Source organism: Elephantulus edwardii, unplaced genomic scaffold (genome assembly GCF_000299155.1).
Source record: "Elephantulus edwardii isolate Elephantulus edwardi_28Jun2011 unplaced genomic scaffold, EleEdw1.0 scaffold00618, whole genome shotgun sequence".
In the NCBI taxonomy this organism is placed as follows: Eukaryota; Metazoa; Chordata; class Mammalia; order Macroscelidea; family Macroscelididae; genus Elephantulus; species Elephantulus edwardii.
In genome coordinates this window covers 67,036-76,409 of record NW_006400368.1, presented here as the reverse complement: position 1 = coordinate 76,409, position 9,374 = coordinate 67,036, and positions in this window count along the sequence as shown.

The window sequence follows — 9,374 nt, the reverse complement described above, 5'->3', positions numbered from 1 at the left end:
GTATTTGCAATGAATAAGTCATTGATTGTGCAAAATTCAATCATTCTATCTCCAGCTTCATTTCTGTCACCAAGTCCATGGTTTCCAATTACTGATTCTTCTTCCCTGCTCCCAACTTTTGCGTTCCAGTCGCCCATTATTATCAATGCATCTTTTTTTTTTCAATGCATCTTGATTGCATGTTCGATCTATCTCTGCCTGTAAGAGTTGGTAGAAATCCTCTATTTCTTCTTCTTTGGCTCTGGTTGTTGATGCATTTATCTGGATGATAGTAGTGTTCACTGGACTTCCTTGTAAGCGTATGGATATAATCCTATCACTCACAGTGTTGTACTTCAAGATGGACCTAGAAATTTCTCTTTTGACTATGAAAGCAACTCCATTTTTCCTCACCTTTTCGTCTCCAGAATAATATATCATATGATCATCTGACTCGAAATGCCCCATGCCAGTCCATCTCATCTCTCCAATGCCTAGTATGCCAATATTTATGCGTTCCATATCTTTTTTAACAATTTTTAATAGGAAAAGGAAAATGATTCAATTGTTTGAAATAATATTTCATGGCCCGAAAGTATGTTGTTTTCCTTAGTATCCTTAACCACTGCACCACTAGGGCTCCTCACACATTCATTGCCATCATGTCAGAACTGACTCAAAGCTGACCTGGCAGGAACCCAAGGAATCCAAGACCACTATGATCACCAATCAGGTCAGCAGTTCTACCCTCTGTAGACTAGGACTCCTAGTTCATGAAATTTTGGGAGGTTTGTGATTTTCTTTCTTAGGATTTTACTAAATGCTTAAAGAACAGCTCAGAGTATTAGTCCAGGACAGAGCCCAGAAGGCAGAAAGGAGGGCAGTAGAAAGACTAACCAACCCAATTCTGCCATTAGATGGAACTCGTAGTTGACTGGCCCTCCAGCATGCCTTCTGAAGCTGTAAACCTCAGTGGAGATGGCCCATCTTTTTCCTGTGGTGCAGCTGGTGGATTTAAACCACTTGCCTTTGGGTTGGCACTTACCCACTGGGCCACCAGAGATTGCTAGAAATGAGAATTACAGGGAAGAGGTGAGAAGAGTGCTGTACTGTAATTCAAGTTTTAACACAAAGCATGTATGACTGGTTGAGAGAAAAGTAAACTTGTTTTGTGAACTTTTACTCAAATAACTTTTTTTAAGAAAAGGAAGGAGAAAAAAAATAAAAATAAATAAATAAAAAGAAGGAGCCCTGGTGGTGTAATCTACAAGAAATTGCTCTGGTAACCCACAGGTTACAAATCTCTCGAGGTTTAAGTCTATCAAGGGGTCTTGGGTAGAAAGATGAACATCTCCTTCCGTAGTTATTTACAGCCTCTGAAACCTGACAGACTATCACTATGAGTCAGAATCACCTAAACAGTGAATAAGTGAATAACTGAATATAAAATGGCTTTTCTGAGTACCACAAAAGAAGAAAATACATTTCATGTTACAGAGTGAACTATTTCTTCCATTGAACTCCATCCCTTAGTGGTAAATTCTACTTTTTTTTTCTTTTCTTCTTGTTATGTACCATCTAATCGCATCTGACTGGCACAGGGGGAGATTGCCCGTCCTTCTCCAGCAGAGTTTCTGGTGGATTTGAACCACACACCTTCGAGATTACAGCACAGCTTCTTGCCACTAGGTTACTAGAGCTCCCTCCTAAGTGATAATTCTAATACGTTGAGATGAGGTTACTTAGAAATTAAATGACATTATGTATTGAAATGCAAAACTTAGTGTGTGGAGTTTTTATCTCTATTTCCCAAACACTGTATAATGTCATTCTCTGCTGTTTTTTGTCATCCTGGTATTCATTTTAAGGGAGTCTGTTGGATCTTTGCCAGCTGTTTTTTATTTGAACTAAGCATAGACTGTGTTTGGTGTATACCACTTCCATAACTATTATAGGAGGACCTTGAGGATTTCAGAAAGGTTTCTCCTGAAATGGCTGGGGTCAACTTTGTGCATCCTTTTCTGGGTGGATCCAGGATGAAATGGAGCAGTGGGTAGAATGGGATAGCTCAAGGATTGTCCTTCCCTTATCCCTCCTCAGGGTCAGATGAGACTTTCCTGTTACAAGCACAGGGAGAGCTTACCTGGGGGGGGGGGTCCCCACTTTGGCCAGAGCAGTCACTTCTATCCTCCTGTGCAGGGTGGTGAGATGGGACTGATCAGAGCTGACTGGAACAGGATGCCTCATTTTCTGACTTTCTCTGCAGGAGTCTCTTTGGGGAAGATTCATCAACATGAACAGCTATGGTCCACTCAGGCTCTTAGACCTTGCAAACCAGAGCCTGCTGAGGAATGAGACCTGGAACATTGCCGCTCTGGAGTGGCTTCCCACTGAACTCTTTCCACCCTTGTTCATGGCTACTGTCACTGGGAGATACAGCCACATGCTGAAGGCAATGGTGCAGGCCTGGCCTTTCACCCGCCTCCCTCTGGGGGCTCTGATAAAGGCTCAACACTCTCGCAGGGAGATCTTACAGAGAGCACTGGACGGGCTTGATTTTCTGGTTGCCCAGAAGACTTACCACAGGTAAGCACAATCACTAGCCTGGGGAGCACTGGGATGGGGGTGGGGAAGCTGGGTTAAAGGAGAATGGGGGGCCACAAGAGCAGACAGGAGTTACTGATGGTGCCAATGAGGTTGCTCACGGAGAGTGTGGGTCCAGACTGGTCTCGCTCTGGAAAGGAGCATCCAGAAGTATAGTGCTGATGAAGATCCAGGGATCATTGAAGGAATATGTACCTGTCACCTCCTGGTGACATTGGAAAGTACAAAAGTCGGGACCAGGCAAGATCCCAGGAGAAAGGGGAAATGGATAAAAGAGAAATTCAGAGAGAGAAGACAGAAGGGAGTAAGTGACTCTAGGATAAGGAGTAAAGCATGGATCTAAAGTCTGTTGTGGCTTAGATTCTGACACTCGTGGCTGGTTCTGAGTTGGTTTTAAGCTAATCTCCTTGCCTCTCTTCCCTACAGGAGATCAAAACTCAAAGTGCTGGATTTAAGGGAGAATGCTCATACAATATTCTGGAACAGATGGTCTGGGAACCCGGAGACAGAGACTGTGTGGACCAGAACGAAGATGGGGCAAGTGGATGAATTACAGATAGGTGCAGAGCAGCAGACTGATGCCTATGTGAATATGCTTATATATATGTGCCTCAAGGAAGCCTCCCCGGATGAATGGTCTGCTTTCCTCATTCAGGGGCTCCCACAAGGCAAAGGTCTGAGCCACACGAAGCTGAAGATTGTTGCAATACCACACCGGGGTATAGAGGATATGCTGAAAATTGCTCACCTTCAATGTGCCCGGAAGGTGATAGTACACTGCACTTGGGAGACATCCCCACTGGCCAGGTTTACTCCTCACCTAATCCAATTCATCTGTCAGTTCCTCAGCCAGCAGCAACTCCAGGAGCTCTACCTGGGTTCTGTCCTATTTCTTGAAGGTCACCTGGACCAGTTGCTCAGGTGAGGTGACATTTTTCTGTAGGCCAGAACAGGCCTTTTTACTGTAACGAGCTTGGGCATCTACCTGCTGCCATCTACTGGTGGCATGGCAGTGAAGAAGGCATTACCCTTTTGTGCTTTGTCCCTAATGTGCTGTTATAATACTGTCCAGATTAAGATAGAAGTAAGCTGAGATAGATGATTTAAGAACGTATTTATAATAGGGAGTTCTGGTGGCCTAGTGACAAGAAGTTGCACTGCAATCCTGAAAGCTTGATGCTCGAGTCCACCAGATGCTCCACTGGAGAAGGAGGGGCAATCTCCTTCTATGCCAGTCAGATTCGATTCAACAGTACACAACAAGAATGGGGGGGAGGGGGGAAGAATCTATCTATCATCTATCTATCTATCTATCTATCTATCATCTATCATCTATAAGGTCTATCTATGTAAGGGCTCAGTTCTATGAATAGCAATATCAGCTGCTGAAAAGTTGGAGGTTTGAGTCTACCTAGACTTGCTTCAGAAAAAGGCATGGCAATTTGGCTTATGAAATCCTGTATGAAAGCTGGAGGGAGTATCCATTGAAAACCTGACTGAACCACACAATTCTACTCTGATGGGCATAAAATTGTCAAGAGTTGTGAGTTATATCAGTGCTATGTTGTCATTCAGAAAGCGATGCTACCAAGCCGAAGGTGGGTGACTTTTAATCCACGGCCCTCGGGCCTGTCTTTCGTTGTTTTTGTTCAGATATTCCTCTAGGTCGTATAGACCTGGTGTACAAGTTGCTGTCCTGCGGTCACTTGTGGTTGCTGTGAGGCTGAACACTGTGACACTGATGTGTCAAATGCGTTAATGGTTGGTTACACAATGCGGACAGAGAGGGGGGTGGAGCTCCCCAATTAAAACAGGCTTGGAAGGAGGAGTGGCATCCACTTCCATAATAGCTTGCCTCTGGAAACCCTATGAACCTGGAGAGAGGATGAGAGACCCTCCTTCATAGGGCCGCTATGAGTCGCCTGCAACTCAACGGCACTTAACAACAACAAACAACATGTTGTCATTAGGTGCTGTTGAATTGCTTTTCTACACATACCAATCCTGTAAGGAACCTTAGAATTGCCCCAGAGGGTTTTCTTGACTTTACAGAAATACGGTCATGTTTTTCTATCCTGGTGGGTAGCACCTACTGATCTTTCTCTTAGCAGTGGAGTGCTGGGCCACTGCAATTAGGGCATCTTAAAAATGCTTTAAAATTATGGTTTTTGATGAAGCATGTTAAAGAAATTGTAGGCGGTTAGGAGAAGAACTCAATGATGGACTACGTGGAGTGAGAATGTTCCTCAGAACTGAGGGTGGTGAGACTTTGGACGTATTTTCAGGAGAGACCTATCCTGAGAAAATGACATTGTTGTTGTTATGTGCTGTCGAGTCTCCTGCAACTCATAGCGACCATGTGTACAACAGCCCTAATCCCTGCTCTATCCTGTGCCAATCTCACTGCCTCTGACACACCCATTCCAATTACCCCAGTCACTGAATCAATCTACCTCATAGAGGGTCTTCCCCTCCTGCACTGTCCCTCCACCCTTCCAAGCATGATGTCCCTCTCCAAGGACCTATCTCTCCTTACAACATGTCCAATGTATGTCAGACGAAGCCACAGAATCTTTGCCTCCAAGGAGTAGCCTGGTTTAACCCTCTCTAGGATGAATCCGTTTGTTTTCTTGACAGTCCGTGGTACATTCAATACTCTTCTCCAGCACCACAGCTCAAAGGCATCAATTCTCCTTCTATCCTCCTTAGTCATTGTCCAACTCTCTGATGCATAACAAGGGACCTGTATCAGGCGTACCTTAGTCAGTAAAAAAAGACGAGGATCCTTAATGAAATGATTTGACATAGTTTCTGAATCAATGGGCTTAAACATGGCAACTGTTGTGAGGACAGTATAGAACCAGGGGGTGCTTCAGATTTTTTTTTACTTAGGGTAATGGGGGTAGGTGTGTCAGAGACAATGAGATTGGCACAGGACAGAGCAGGGTTTAGGGCTGTTGTACTAGGGTCACTATGAGTCGCAGGTGACTCGACAGCACATAACAACAACAACAGGGTTATCAGTCAGAACTGACTAAAGGCTGTAAAGGGCCCAGTGACGGTGGCAGTGGAAGTTCTTAGAAAGTGTTACCTCAGTCAAGGAAAGCAGAAGGAGTTGAAGGAAAGAAAGCATATTAACCCAAATGTTTTAGTGTGTGAAACCTGACCTCACTATTAGCATTGTAGCCATGAGCCCCTCATTCCAAAGTGTTTTCAAAGTTCCTTCTGCAAAAGGTTTGCTTTGAGCTCTTGAACAAGATAATCTATGAGCAAGGAGTGATTCTGGAGATGAAGGAGTGAGAGTAGTTTGCCAGAGATAGAGGTGTAAGTGAACGTCGCTGACTGGTAGCCCTAACTGAAGTTGCTGGTCTCGTTTGTCTTCCTTGATTTCTGGTGACTACTCCCAGTCATTCAAGCGGTCCAAGCAGCTAACACCGAAGCAATCTCTGGAAAGAAGTAAGGATTGAAAGGTTTTGGTCATCAATCCCAGAAATAAAATTCAATAGTGTTCACTCTTGACAGCAAGCTTGGGCTTTCCTTCCCACTTCATATTCCAGCTGTACCTCATTCCCATGACGTGTAAGAAGAGTGTGCTGGACTCTGATTGACAGATAAGGAAAAGGAGCTCTACAGTCTTTATAAACTTGATCTGATCATATATTGACAAGTGGTGATGGGAAGACTCCACCTAAAGGTGGGATAACTTGAAAGCCAATCGTCTAACCACATAGCATCCTGGATCTAGACCAGCATCAGAATCATCTTGTCATTTTCACATGCCATCTAGTCAGCTCAGACTCTATGTCCAACAAAGCCTTGTCTGATCCTTTGCCAACCTTACAATCTCTGTTGTGCTTAAGTTCACTGCTGCAATGACTGGATCAATTCCTTTCATTGAGGCTCTTTCCCTCACTTGCTGGCCTTCCATTTTTCCAAGCATCATGGCCTTTCCCAGGAACTTGTCCTCTTGACACATGCCCAGATCCTGTGAGATGAAGTCTCATCATTCTTGCCTCCAAAGAGCACTCTGAATACAACTCTTTGAAGATAGACTTATTTATTCTTTGGCAGTCCATGATCTATTAATTCTTGGAATTCACTATAATTCAGAGACCTTCATTCTTTGACTCTGTAAGTCCTCATTTTCCAACCTTCACATGCATCTGAAGCAATTGGAAATACTGAGGCTTGGGCTGGGTGTCCGTTAGTCTTTAAACTGATATCCTTGATCTTCAGCATTTTAAAGAAATTTTTGTGGTAGATTTCCCCACTGCCATGTCTTTTTTTTTTTAAATAATAATTTTAATGAAAGTTTACGGAGACTTAGGGTTTCCATTCATTAATTTTTGCACTTTTCTCCCTGCCCATCACCTCCCCCCAATATACTCTTCTCCTTGAAAAGTAAAAGAAAAATTCTTTCATTGTTATATAATCCCTACCCCAAGTCCACTCCATTGTTCAGCCTTCATTCTGGACTCCTCTTATGACAATAATACCCAATCATACATCCTTTTTAAACTGTTTCTTTCCCTCATCTGTTTCAATGCACTATCATCCCCTCCTTCGCTGTCTTCCCTCAACCCCGATGTCAGTTCTGTTTTACAGCAGTGGCCATAAGCAATATTTGTCCTTTTGTGACTGAGATATTTCACTCAACTTAATGCCCTCCAGGTTCATCCATTTTGTATAATATTTCATGAGTTCCTTGTTTTTCAATGCAGCATAGTATTCCATGTGTGAATATACCAGAGCTTCTCTATCCATTTGTTTTTTTTTATGGGCACTTGGGTTATTTCCAGCTCTTTGCTATTGCGAACAAAGCTGCAATAAACAAGAGTGTGCCTATACCTGCTTGAGTGGTGGTTATGGTTTCTTTAGGGTAAACTCCCAGCAGTCCAAGTGCTGGTTCAAAAGGCATTTCTATTTGCAACTTTTTGAGAAAGCGCCATACAGCCTTCCATAGGGGTTGTAGCCTTTTACACTCCCATCAACAGTGAATAAGAGTTCCAGTTTCTCCACAACCTCGCCAGCACTTGTTGCTTGCTGTTCTGTTAAATTTTGCTGTTCTTACTGGGGTGAGATGATATAGTTGTCTTGATTTACATCTCTCTTAGAGCTAGGGATTTTGAACATTTCTTCATTTGCTTGTTGGCCATCTGAATGTCTTCTTTGGTGAAGTGTCTGTTCATATCCTGTGCCCATTTCTCAACTGGGTTATTTACCTTTATCTTGTTGTGATGGTCTTTATTTCTTGTCACGTGCTTTTGACAACCTCCAACTTTCTTAGATACATGCATGTACATTCAATGTTTGCAGTTGTGTCTTTTCCTTCTTAGTCTTGCTACAGCAACAATGATGGCCTTTCATTGGCTAAAAGCTTTACTCCAGCTACTTCATTAAGGTAGAATCTTTTTGAAGAGGCAGCTCTTCCTCAGTCATACTTAAGTGCCTTCCAATTGGAGGATCTCATTTTCTGATAACTTTTTATCAATGTTCTGTCTCTATTCAAGGAGTTTTGTACATTGTTTCAAAAGTAGATGATCAACTTGCTTCCTACATAGTTTGCCTTAGTCTGGAAGTCTGCTGAAATTTATCCACCATGAATGACTTTGCTGGTATTTGACATACCAGTGGCATAACTTCTAGATTCCTGGCAACATGCCTGTTCACAGTATGACAAACTGGTAGCAGAGTGGTGGGACTCACATGGATTTGGGGAAAGGTCTCCAGTGGTCTTTCCTCACTGGCTTCCACTTAGCACCATCATTCTGAGAATTAACTGTCCTGTCTGTTCTGTTTGTCCACAGGTGCCTGCAGAACCCCTTGGAGACCCCCTGGATAAAAAATTGCATATTTTTGGAGCCTGATTTGACACACTTTACTAACTTCAGTAATCTTAATGCTATCTGTCTGACCGGTTTAAGTCTTGAGTTCTTCCAAGTTTTTCTAGAGAGAGCCTCAGCCTTATAATATTTGCACCAGTGAACCAAAACATGTATGTCCTTCTGCTCCTCTTACAGCTTTGTTGTAACCACACACCTATTGGATTGTCATATAAAGGGTTTTTTTGTTGTAGATTGAACTGTGTTTCTCAAATAATGTATTATATATCCTAACCTCTAGGTCTGAGATTGTATTCCCACAGATTGAGTTGTCTTTGTTGTATTGAGAAGAGTGGATTAGGGTAGTTTGCATCATTGAGATAGGAAAGAGATCAAAACCAAGCTACTCCATAGAGAATGGGGTAGAGATTGTCAACCAGCATGAAGACAGAGCAAGAAGAGACACTTGAAGAAATGGATATTGCTCTAGAACAGACAGAAAGACTTTCCCTGAAGGTGGCGTCCTGAGTTTGACCTTGCTGCTTAAACGGATAGAAACCCAACTCATTTGTTACAGTCATCAACTTGAGATACTTCTGTTATAGTAGAAATGAGAGTCAGAATTTCTAGAGAAGGATGTGGGCTTGGGAAATCCATGTAACATTGTACTTGCATGGATGATTGTAGAGAAATAAAATGGACAAATAAAATGGACTAAAACAGAAACCACCCCATGATTCCCTTTCATGCTAAACTATCTTCTCTGTTTAAATTTCCATTTACTAAAAAAAGGCAGGCCGCTCAGAGAAGGGGTTAAGGCGACCGGCTAGCTGAAAGCTGGGCAGTTTAGAGGCCACCCTCAGACCCTCCCATCTTCCCAGGTAATCGAAGACGCAAAAATCGCGTGACATTCGTTCTGGCAGGCCGCTCAGAGAAGGGGTTAAGGCGACCGGCTAGCTGAAAGCTGGG